The sequence below is a fragment of the Salvelinus sp. IW2-2015 genome, linkage group LG4q.1:29, assembly GCF_002910315.2.
Source record: "Salvelinus sp. IW2-2015 linkage group LG4q.1:29, ASM291031v2, whole genome shotgun sequence".
Lineage (NCBI taxonomy): Eukaryota > Metazoa > Chordata > Actinopteri > Salmoniformes > Salmonidae > Salvelinus > Salvelinus sp. IW2-2015.
The window spans coordinates 63854327-63866726 of record NC_036842.1 but is presented as its reverse complement, the minus strand read 5'-3'; positions in this window follow the sequence as shown (position 1 = coordinate 63866726).

Sequence of the window (12400 nt, the reverse complement as noted above, 5' to 3'; positions counted from 1 at the left end):
TTGTTTGTAGTGTTTCACTTGTTCTTTATTAAACATGTTGAACATAGCCGCGCTGCACTTTGGTCCAATCCTGCTACTCCTCTTCGGGTGAAGAGATGGAGGAAAGCCGTTACAGAAACACCCACCAAACCCGGACCAAGCAGCGTGGAAATGGCAGCAGCAACAAAGAAGCAGCGGTACCAGGAGGAATGGTCTTGGAGCAAATATTCAACGGAGAAGGACCCTGGGCTAAGGTTGGAGAGAATCGCCGCTCTCGGGAGGAGAAGGAGGCAGCCACAGCCCAGGAGCGGTGTGATGAGGAGCAGCACGTAAGAGAGGCTGGAAGCCCGAGAGTCTCACCCAAAAATTTATTGGGGGGGGGGGGGGGCTAAAGGGAGTTGTGCGAAGCCGGGTTGGATACCTGACCAACTCCCGGGCTTACCGTGGAGTAGAGGGGCGTCGTACTGGTCAGACACCGTGTTATGCGGGTGAGCGCACGGGTTCCCCAGTACGCGTGCTTAGCCCAGTGCGGGCTATTCCACCTTCCGCACTGGTAGGGCTAGGTTGGGCATCGAGCCGGGTGCCATGAAGCCGCCCAACATATCTGGCCTCCAGTACGTCTCCTCGGGCCGGCGTACATGGCACCAGCCTTACAGGTGGTGTCCCCGGTTCGCCTGCATAGCCCAGTGCGGGCTATTCACCTCGCCGCACTGGCAGGGCTACGGGGACCATTCAACCTGGTAAGTTGGAGAGGCTCGGTGCTCAAGAGCGCGTGTCCTCCTTCACGGTCCGGTATATCCGGCGCCACCTTCCCGCCCCAGCCCAGTACCACCAGTGCCTACACCACGCACCAGGCTTCCATGCATCTCCAAGCCCTGTTCCTCCTCCCTGCACTCGCCCTGAGTGGCGTGCCCTCAGCCCGGTACCTCCAGTCCGGCACCACGCATCAGGCCTATAGTGCGTCTCAGCCGGCCAGAGTCTGCCGTCTCCCACGGTGGCCTGAACTGCCCGTCTGCCCCACGCCGTCTGAACTGCCCGTCTGCCCAACCCGTCTGAACTGTCCGTCTGCCCAACGCCGTCTGAACTGTCCGTCTGCTCAACGCCGTCTGAACTGTCCGTCTGCTCAACCGTCTGAACTGTCCGTCTGCTCAACGCCGTCAGACCGCCGTCTGCCAAGCGCCATCGAGCCATCCGCTCCCCAGCCCATCTGAGCCATCCGTCTCCCCAGCCCCGTCTGAGCCATCCGTCTCCCCAGCGCCGTCTGAGCCATCCGTCTCCCAGCGCCGTCTGAGCCATCCGTCTCCCCAGCGCCGTCTGAGCCATCCGTCTCCCCACGCCGTCTGAGCCATCCGTCTCCCACCGCGCGTCTGAACCATCCGTCTCCCCAGCCCGTCTGAGCCATCCGTCTCCACCGTCTCAGCCACCTCTCCCCAGCGCCGTCTGAGCCATCCGTCTCCCCAGCGCCGTCTGAGCCATCCGTCTGTCCCGAGCCGTTAGAGCCGCCCGTCTGTCCCGAGCGTCAGAGCCGTTCGTCAGTCAGGAGCCGCTAGAGCCATTCGTCAGTCAGGATCTGCCAGGGCCCCAACCAGACAGGATCGCCAGAGCCCAACCAACAGGATCTGCCAGACCCAACCAGACAGGATCTGCCAGAGCCGCCAACCAACAGATCTCCAGCCAACCAACAGGATCTGCCAGAGCCGCCAACCAGACAGGATCTGCCAAGAGCCGCCAACCAGACAGGATCTGCCAAGCCCCAACCAGACAGGATCTGCCGAGTCCAGTCAGCCATGAGCGTCCAGAGCCGTCAGCCAGTCATAGCTGCCCTCCAGTCATGAGCTGCCCTCCAGTCATGAGCTGCCCTCCAGTCATGAGCTGCCCTCCAGTCATGACTCCAACTCAGTCCGGAGCTGCCACTCAGTCCGGAGCTGCCATCGTCAGTCCCTGAGCCTGCCTCTCTGTCCTGAGCTACCTCTCTGTCCTGAGCTAACCTCTCTGTCCTGAGCTACCTCTCTGTCACTGAGCTACCTCTCTTCCTGAGCCTTGTTTTGTGTTGGGATTTTGTGGGTGTTTGTTTCCTGTCTCTGTGATTGTCTGCACCAGATAGGTCTGTCTCGGTTTTTGCACATTTTGTTATTTTGTATGTTTGTAGTGTTTTCACTTGTTCTTTATTAAACATGTTGAACACTAGCCGCGCTGCACTTTGGTCCAATCCTTGCTACTCCTCTTCGGATGAAGAGATGGAGGAAAGCCGTTACAAATTGACTGATTTCTTTATATGAACTGTAACCCAGTAAAATCTTTGAAATGGTTGCATTTATATTTTTGCTCAGTGTATTTAAAGACATTGTACCATTCTTTATATAATGCTCAGCCCTGCTAAAGTAGTTCACTCTCTCACTACAGAGTATGTTGTCCATTAAAGTCATTGTCTCTGGCTCTTTTGATATCAGAATAAAAAATAACAAGGTTTGTGGTAGTTTGAACGGTTTTGATCCACCTTAGGGCAGGAGTGTTTCCAATTCACATGACCCGACAAGAAAAAACCCAGCCCTATAGTCATAGCTTCCCTTTTCATCTGTGCTATCTATAATAATATTTTTCCATAGCCTACAAATAGGACTCAGAGTTTTACTAGACCAGGTCTTGAGAACTGGAAATTCTCCAGGCCCCAGAAAAGACACGTATACATTTTCCCACACGATTTTTGAACCTGTGCACCTCAAGTTCAATCCATGAAATATTGGAAGTTGGAAAAAAGTATTCAACAGGGATAGAATAATTGTCCTATAAATCTTGCCTACGGTCCAGTAGTCGTGAACAGATGGTCTGAGTTCCATAATGATTCACATAGGCTAGGTGTCCCATATTATTGCACAACGTTAGCTTAATATGATCCACTATTATTAGAGACCCTCAGGAACAACTACTACACGGACGTGACAGAGGAAAGAAAGGAATGGAATAAAACGGAATGGAATAATGCTAAATGTAGGCTAGAAATTGAAGAAAACTAACACTAATGTGACAGTTATACATTTATGTGGGTATTACTGACGGTGGCTCCTGATAGTGGTTAATATTTAACATCATACAAATTGTAAAATAAAAAGTGTCACAGATCCCTCTGGAACTTTCATTGCGCACACCTGGCCTCTATTACCACTGATTGTATTTGTATATATGTGCCCTTTGTTCACCATGGTGCTGTCCATTATTGTTACTATGTCCGTTGGTGTGTGTGAATACCTGTGCTGTGTGTTTTGAGCTTTCGTGCCTTTGTGGATTGCGCAGATGATTACGGGTCTTGTCCCGTGTGATAATCATTGTGAGCTAGTGTTATTTATTCAAGGTACTCCTCGCTCTTTTGTTTGGGTTTCAACCCTGTGTTTTGTTATGTGTTTGTTTGGTCTTCTACCCCGTGCCCTTACACGGCACGCCGTGTAATTTACAGAATTATTCACACCCCGGAATCACCTTTGGCAGTGATTACAGTTATGAGTCTTTCTGGGTAAGTCTCTAAGAGATTTGCACACCTGGATTGTACAATATTTGCACATTATTCTTTTAAAAATTCTTCAAGCTCTGTCAAGTTAGTTGTTGATAATTGCTAGACAGATATTTTCAAGTCTTACCATAGATTTTCAAGCCGATTTAAGTCAAAACTGTAACTAGGCCACTCAGGAACATTCAATGTCAACTTGGTAAGCAACTGCAGTGTATTTTTTGCCTTGTGTTTTAGGTCATTGTTCTGCTGAAAGGTGAATTAATCTCCCAGTATATGTTGGAAATCAGACTGAATCGGGTTTTCCTCTAGGATTTTGCCTGTGCTTAGCTCTATTCCATTTATTTTTATCCTAATAAACTCCTTTCTCCTTGCCGATGACAAGCATACCCATAACATGATGCAGCCACCACCATGCTTGAAAATATGAAGAGTGGTACTCAGTGAGGTGTTGTGTTGAATTTGCCCCAAACATAACGCTTTGTATTCAGGACATGAAGCAGATTTGTTTTGCCACTTTTGGCAATTTTACTTTAGTGTCTTATTGCAAACAGGGTGCATATTTTGGAATATTTTTTATTCTGTACAGACTTCCGTCTTTTCGCTCTGTCAATTAGGTTAGTATTGTGGAGTAACTACAATCTTACCAAGATGGCATAGCAGTCAGATGTCCTTTGTCCTCACCTCATCCTCAGCCTAGCGCGACAGGGATATCATATAATATAATTTTCATGAAATCACAAGTCCAATACAGCAAATGAAAGATAACCATCTTGTGAATCCAGCCATCATTTCCGATTTTTAAAATGTTTTACAGCGAAAACACAATATGTATTTCTATTAGCTAACCACAATAGCAAAAGACTCAACCGCATATTTTCACAATTTTTCTACCGCATAGGTAGCTATCACAAAACCGACCAAATAGAGATATAATTAGTCACTAACCAAGAAACAACTTCATCAGATGACAGTCTTATAACATGTTATACAATAAATGTATGTTTTGTTCGAAAATGTGCATATTTGAGGTATAAATCATAGTTTTACATTGCAGCTACCATCAAAAATATCACCAAAGCAGCCAGAATAATTACAGAGAGCAATGTGAAATACCTAAATACTCATCATAAAACATTTATGAAAAATACATGGTGTACAGCAAATGAAAGATAAACATCTTGTGAATCCAGCCAATATTTTACAGCGAAAACACAATATAGCATTATATTAGCATACCACAATAGCCAAACACACAACCGCATTTATTCACCGCAAAGATAGCATTCGCAAAAACCAGCAAAAGATATAAAATGAATCGCTAACCTTGACCAACTTCATCAGATGACAGTCTTATAACATCATGTTACACAATACATACATGTTTTGTTCGAAAATGTGCATATTTAGAGGTACAAATCGTGGTTTTACATTGTGAATACGTAGCCAAAATGCACAAAATTCTCCGGAGATATTTTGGACAGTCATCTAATCAAAGAACTCATCATAAACTTTACTAAAAAATACATGTTGTACAGCAAATGAAAGATACACTGGTTCTTAATGCAACCGCTGTGTTAGATTTTTTAAAATAACTTTAGTACGACATACAGCTTGCGTATATTGCGAGACAGCGCCCGCTAAAAGGCGGAGAATAGGACTAAAAATTTTCCACAGAAATACGAAATAACATCATAAATTGTTCTTACTTTTGTTGAGCTTCCATCAGAATCTTGTACAAGGAGTCCTAGGTCCAGAATAAATCGTTGTTTGGTTTTAGAATGTCTCTTCTCCTGTCGAATTAGCAACCTTAGCTAGCCATGTGGCGCGAACATGCCCAAATTCTCCTGACGCAAAGAAAGGAAAATTCCAAAACTCGCAATAAACGTTGAATAAACTGATTACAAATCGGTTGAAAAAAACTACTCTATGATGTTTTCATCACATCTATCAAATAAAATCAGAGCCGGAGATATCTACCGTGTATACCAAACGCTTTTCAGAAGCCAATGTCGATGTCCTAGGTAGAGAAAGGAAATTGTGGTCACGTCATTCCAAGAGCTCTTGTTCGACCTCAGATCAAGCTAGACACCCCATTCCACCTTCCACTGCCTGTTGACATCTAGTGGAAGGCGTATGCAGTGCATGCAAATCCATAGAGATTAGGCAATTGAATAGGCAGGCCCTGGAACAGAGCATCGTTTTCAGATTTTTCACTTCCTGTCTGGAAGTTTGCTGCCAAATGAGTTCTGTTTTACTCACAGATATAATTCAAACAGTTTTAGAAACTTGAGAGTGTTTTCTATCCAATAGTAATAATAATATGCATATTGTACGATCTAGAATAGAGTACGAGGCAGTTTAATTTGGGCACGATTTTTTCCAAAGTGGAAACAGCGCCCCCATATTGACAAGAAGTTAACCAACACAAAAACATCCTATGGCGTTCTGCATTAGCATCGAACAGCCCCCTGCAACTTTTCAGGGAAGCTAGAAACCAATATACACAGGCAGTTAGAAAAGCCAAGGCTAGCTTTTTCAAGCAGAAATGTGCTTCCTGCAACACAAACTCCAAAAAGTTCTGGGACACTGTAAAGTCCATGGAGAACAACAACACCTCCTCCCAGCTGCCCACTGCACTGATGTTAGGAAACACTGTCACCACCAATAAATCTACTATAATTGAGAATTTCAATAAGCATTTTTCTACAGCTGGCCATGCTTTCCACCTGGCTACCCCTACCCCGGTCAACAGCACTGCACCCTCCACAGCAACTCGCCCAATCCTTCCCCATTACTCCTTCTCCCAAATCCAGTCAGCTGATGTTCTGAAAGAGCTACAAAATCTGAACTCCTACAAATCAGCCGGGCTAGACAATCCGTACCCTTTCTTTCTAAAAGTATCTGCTGAAATTGTTGCAACCCCTATTACTAGCCTGTTCAACCTCTCTTTCGTGTCRTCTGAGATTCCCAAAGATTGGAAAGCAGCTGCGGTCATCCCCCTCTTCAAAGGGGGGGACACTCTTGACCCAAACTGCTACAGACCTATATCTATCCTACCCTGCCTTTCTAAGGTCTTCGAAAACCAAGTCAACAAACAGATTACCGACCATTTCGAATCCCACCATACCTTCTCCGCTATGCAATCTGGTTTCAGAGCTGGTCATGGGTGCACCTCAGCCACGCTCAAGGTCCTAAATGATATCTTAACTGCCATCGATAAGAAACAATGCTGTGCAGCCGTATTCATTGACCTGGCCCAAGGCTTTAGACTCTGTCAATCACCATATCCTGATCGGCAGACTCGAGCCTTGGTTTCTCAAATGATTGCCTCGCCTGGTTCACCAACTACTTCTCTGATATAGTTCAGTGTGTCAAATCGGAGGGCCTGTTGTCTGGGCCTCTGGCAGTTTCTATGGGGGTGCCACAGGGTTAAATTCTTGGACCAACTCTTCTCTGTATACATCAATGATGTCGCTCTCGCTGCTGGTGAGTCTCTGATCCACCTCTACGCAGACGACACCATTCTGTATACTTCTGGCCCTTCTTTGGACACTGTGTTAACAACCCTCCAGACGAGCTTCAATGCCATACAACTCTCCTTCCGTGGCCTCCAATTGCTCTTAAATACAAGTAAAACTAAATGCATGCTCTTCAACCGATCGCTGCCTGCACCTGCCTGCCCGTCCAACATCACTACTCTGGACGGTTCTGACTTAGAATATGTGGACAACTACAAATACATAGGTGTCTGGTTAGACTGTAAACTCTCCTTCCAGACTCACATCAAACATCTCCAATCCAAAGTTAAATCTAGAATTGGCTTCCTTTTTCGCAACAAGCATCCTTCACTCACGCTGCCAAACATACCCTTGTAAAACTGACCATCCTACCGATCCTCGACTTCGGCGATGTCATTTACAAAATAGCCTCCAATACCCTACTCAATAAATTGGATGCAGTCAATCACAGTGCCATCCGTTTTGTCACCAAAGCCCCATATACTACCCACCACTGCGACCTGTACGCTCTCGTTGGCTGGCCCTCGCTTCATACTCGTTGCCAAACCCACTGGCTCCAGGTCATCTACAAGACCCTGCTAGGTAAAGTCCCCCCTTATCTCACCTCGCTGGTCACCATACCAGCACCCACCTGTAGCACGCGCTCCAGCAGGTATATCTCTCTGGTCAACCCCAAAACCAATTCTTCCTTTGGCCGCCTCTCCTTCCAGTTCTCTGCTGCCAATGACTGGAACGAACTACAAAAATCTCTGAAACTGGAAACACTTATCTCCCTCACTAGCTTTAAGCACCAGCTGTCAGAACAGCTCACAGATTACTGCACCTGTACATAGCCCATCTATAATTTAGCCCAAACAACTACCTCTCCGATTTATTTATTTAGCTCCTTTGCACCCCATTATTTCTATCTCTACTTTGCACATTCTTCCACTGCAAATCTACCATTCCAGTGTTTTTACTTTTTCCAGTGTTTTTACTATATTGTATTTACTTCGCCACCATGACCTTTTTTTGCCTTTACCTCCCTTATCTCACCTCATTTGCTCACATTGTATATAGACTTATTTTTCTACTGTATTATTGACTGTATGTTTGTTTTACTCCATGTGTAACTCTGTTTTGTTGTACGTGTCGAACTGCTTTGATTTATCTTGGCCAGGTCGCAATTGTAAATTAACTTGTTCTCAACTTGCCTACCTGGTTAAATAAAGGTGAAATAAAAAAATAAAAAAATAAAAAATGTTGTTGATCCGTTCTCGGTTTTCTTCTATCACATCCATTAAACTTTGTAACTGTTTTAAAGTCACCATTGGCCTCATGGTGAAATCCCTGAGCTATTTCTTTCCTCTCCGGCAACTCAGTTAGGAAGGACGCCTTTATCTTTTTAGTGACTAGGTGTATTGATACACCACTTACATTTGAACTAATACGTTCAGCATGTTCAAAGGGATATTCAATCGGCTTTTTGTGTTTTTTTTTACCCATCTACCAATAGGTGCCCTTCTTTGTGAGGCATTGAAAAACCTCCCTGGTCTTTGTGGTTCAATCTGTGTTTTAAATTCACTGATCAACTGAGGGACTTTACAGATAATTGTACAGTATGTGTAGGGTACAGAGATGGTAATCATTTAAAAAAACATGTTAAACACTATTATTGCTCACAGAGTGAGTCCATACAATATATGATGTATGTTAAGCACAATTTTACACCTGAACTTATTTAGGCTTGATATAACAAAGATTTTGAATACTTATCGACTCGACATTTCGGCTTTTCATTTTTTATTAATTCGTAAAAATGTCTAAAACCATAATTCCACTTTGACATTATGGGTTATTGTGTGTAGGCCAGTGAACCAAAATCTCAATCGATTTTAAATTCAGGTTGTGGAGAATCACACTGAGAGGAAGAGGAGCTCCACTGTCAGAGTGACTGAGGAACGAATGATCACTCTGTTATGTTTGCACTGTGGAGATACATCTACAATCACCACCCCTGCCCTCATTGGGTATTCCACTGCTGCTAGGCAGGCCAACTAGGGGACTGTCTCAGTGAGGGGAAAAAGGGGGATGAGGGGAGCAGTGACTTATTTTGCAACTATCCCAGGAGCACTGATTGGACTGCCAATCCAGCAAAATGGTCTGAATTGCGATGATCTCTCTCTCTCTCTCTCTCTCTCTCTCTCTCTCTCTCTCTCTCTCTCTCTCTCTCTCTCTCTCTTTCTCTCTCTCTCTTCTCTCCTCTCTCTCTCTCTCTCTCTCTCTCTTCTCTCTCTCTCTCTCTCTCTCTCTCCTCTCTCTCTCTCTCTCTCTCTCTCTCTCTCTCTCTCTCTCTCTCTCTCTCTCTCTCTCTCTCTCTCTCTCTCTCTCTCTCTCTCTCTCTCTCTCTCTCTTCTCTCTCTCTCTCTCTTCTCTCTCTCTCTCTCTCTCTCCTCTTCTCTCTCTCTCTCTCTCTCTCTCTCTCTCTCTCTCTCATCTAACAGAAACACAATTTCTCCCTCCCCTGCTTTCTGGATAAGGTGGGTCCTCACAGCCCTGCACACACTTGCATTAATACACACTCCAAAACACTCATAACCACAGCCTCTGTCACTGCCTCAGCTCACACAATTCAGCAGGTCCTCGATGCTGTAGTCCCACTCACACTGTCTCTCTCCATAACATTTACCACCTTTACACCCTTTTGTCTAAAGCTTGCAAACGGCGTGTCAGATGGGGAACTCTCCTCATCGTCTGTTTACAATATATCCTCCCCCAGAGCCACAGAATGCATAATGTTTACACGGTGTTTCAACAGCCTCCCCCACCACATCGTTATCACTACAGCCACTGCCTTTGGGACTGGTCTGGCTGTACACCCAGGTGGCTCTGCGGTTAGAGCAGTGTTTGAGCTATGTTTCCAGCTCTCTCCTCTGACCATACTGTTATAGTACTACTGCACTATGACACACAGAGAGCTAAAACAACCTGGCTATAGTTATTAGAGTGGCGCAAAGGCTAAAAGGAAATCAAATCAAGCTTTATTTATACAGCACATTTCAGACATAGAATGCAACGCAATTATATATATTTTTTAATTTAACTAGGCAAGTCAGTTAAGAACAAATTCTTATTTACAATGACGACCTACCCTAGACAAACCCGGACGATGCTGGGCCAATTGTGCGCCGCCCTATGGGACTCCCAATCATGGCTGGATGTGATACCGCCTGGATTTGAACCAGGGACTGTAGTGACACCTCTTGCGCTGAGATGCAGTGCCTAAGACCACTGCGTCACTCGGGAACCCTGTAAAGCAATGTGCTTTACAGGAGGAAAAAAATAAAAACTTTAAAATATTTACTACACAAGAAACATAAGCGCATAAAAAACAAAGGAAAAGCAAAGCTAAAAAGGTGTGTTTTAAATGTATACACAGTTTCAGCCCACCTAAGGTTCTCTGGCAGGCTATTCTTGGTCCTAGGCTTTGATATAGTTAAAAGGCCAGTGCCAGAGGACCTGAGGGATGTACTGGATGCATAACTTAAAAGGATGTCTGACATGTATTGGAGTGCACAATCGTGGGTTGATTTAAAAACCAATAGAAGACTCTTAAAATTAATTCTAAAACTTACAGGCAGCCAGTGCTGGTCTTGGTCAGTACCCGTGATGCAGCATTCTGTATGTTTTGCAGTTGACTAATGGCTTTCTTGGTTGGACCAGACAGGAGAGAATTACAGTAGTCAAGCCTGCTTATAACAAAAGCATGGATGAGTCTCTCTGTACATCCTGAAAGAGAAACTTCCTCACCTTGGCAATGTTCCTCAGGTTGTAAAAAGCTATTTTGGTCACTTTCCTAATGTGTGATTCAAAATTGAATTCAGAATCTAAAATAACACCTAGGTTTTTTACCTGGTGTTTTGTCTTTATTGCCCGTGAATTAAAATGTGTGGCCAGATTCTCCCTCTGTGCTTTGGCTCCAACAATAAGTACCTCAGTCTTGTCTAGTTGTGAGCCATCCAAGTATTTAAATCACTAATACAGTCTAATCATTTATCCGTGGAGCTAAAATCCTCTGGTGGCACAGAAAGGTAAAGTTGTATATCGTCTGCATAGCAGTGAAAATCAATGCTGTGCTTTCTGATAAAGCTGCCAAGGGGTAACATATATAAATTGAACAGTACCGGATCGAACCTTGTAGAATGCCACATGTGATAGTGTATCTATTGTCTCTGAGTTATGTTCACCAAGGGTGACAAAAAACTCTTGACCTGTTAAATCGGTCCTAAACCATTGCATCTGCAATGCATGCCTCTGTGATGCACTGTTTAGCATTCCATATGGTGTTATAGTGTGTAGATGAAGAGATATGTACTTTACCAGATACAATCCCATGTACTGTATGTACTGCACAGTTCTTTCACACTCTCAATGAAGCATTTGATCATCCTCATTAAAGAAATCGGTTTAGTTTACAGTGATAAAGTCCATTGATTGATGTTATTCTGCTTGAAGCAGCAAGCCTTTCTCTCTAACGAGTATCTTCAGGCATCACATACAGCAGAGCAGAGCCGAGCTCCTGACCTGATATTTTTAAGTGGAAGGGTTTGGTTGCAGGATTATACAACGGGTGGGTTTAATCCTGAATGTTGATTGGTTAAAATCATTGTGGCTATATCCAGGAAGGCCAAAGTTACAAAAGCTGGGCCTAAAATAGTGTATAAGAGATCATACAAAAGATTTTGCTGTGATTTTGCTGTGACTCTTATGTGGATAATGTTACAAATATCTGTTGGTTTGATGTGATTAATAAGGAGCATCCAGACGCTACACTTAATTCATTTATGAAATTGCTTCTTCCAATTATTGATAAACATGCACCTGTTAAAAAACAGACTGTTAGAACTGTTAAGGCTCCATGAATTGATGAGGAATTGAAAAACTGTATGGTTGAAGGAGATGGGGTTAAAGGAGTGGCTAATAAGTCCGGCTGCACATCTGACTGGCTGACTTACAGCAAATTGAGAAACTATGTGACTCAACAAAAAAAAGAAGACTATCACACCCTGATCTGTTTCACCTATCTTTGTGCTTGTCTCCACCCCTCACCAGGTGTCTCCCATCTCCCCCCCTTATTCCCTGTGTATTTATACCTGCATTATCTGTTTGTCTGTTGCCAGTTTGTCTTGTCCCATCAAGTCCTACCAGCATGTTCCCGTGGTTCCTGTGCGCTAGTTTATGGTTTTCTTACAAATCTTCCCAGTTCTAACCTTTCTGCCTGTCCTGATCCTGCCGTCCTGTACCTGTCTGCCTCTGATTTGGATTACTGCCTTGACTTACCTTTTGCCTGCACCTTGTACTATAATAAACTCTGAGACTCGTACTGTCCGCCTCATGTGTCTGCATCTGGGACTTAGCC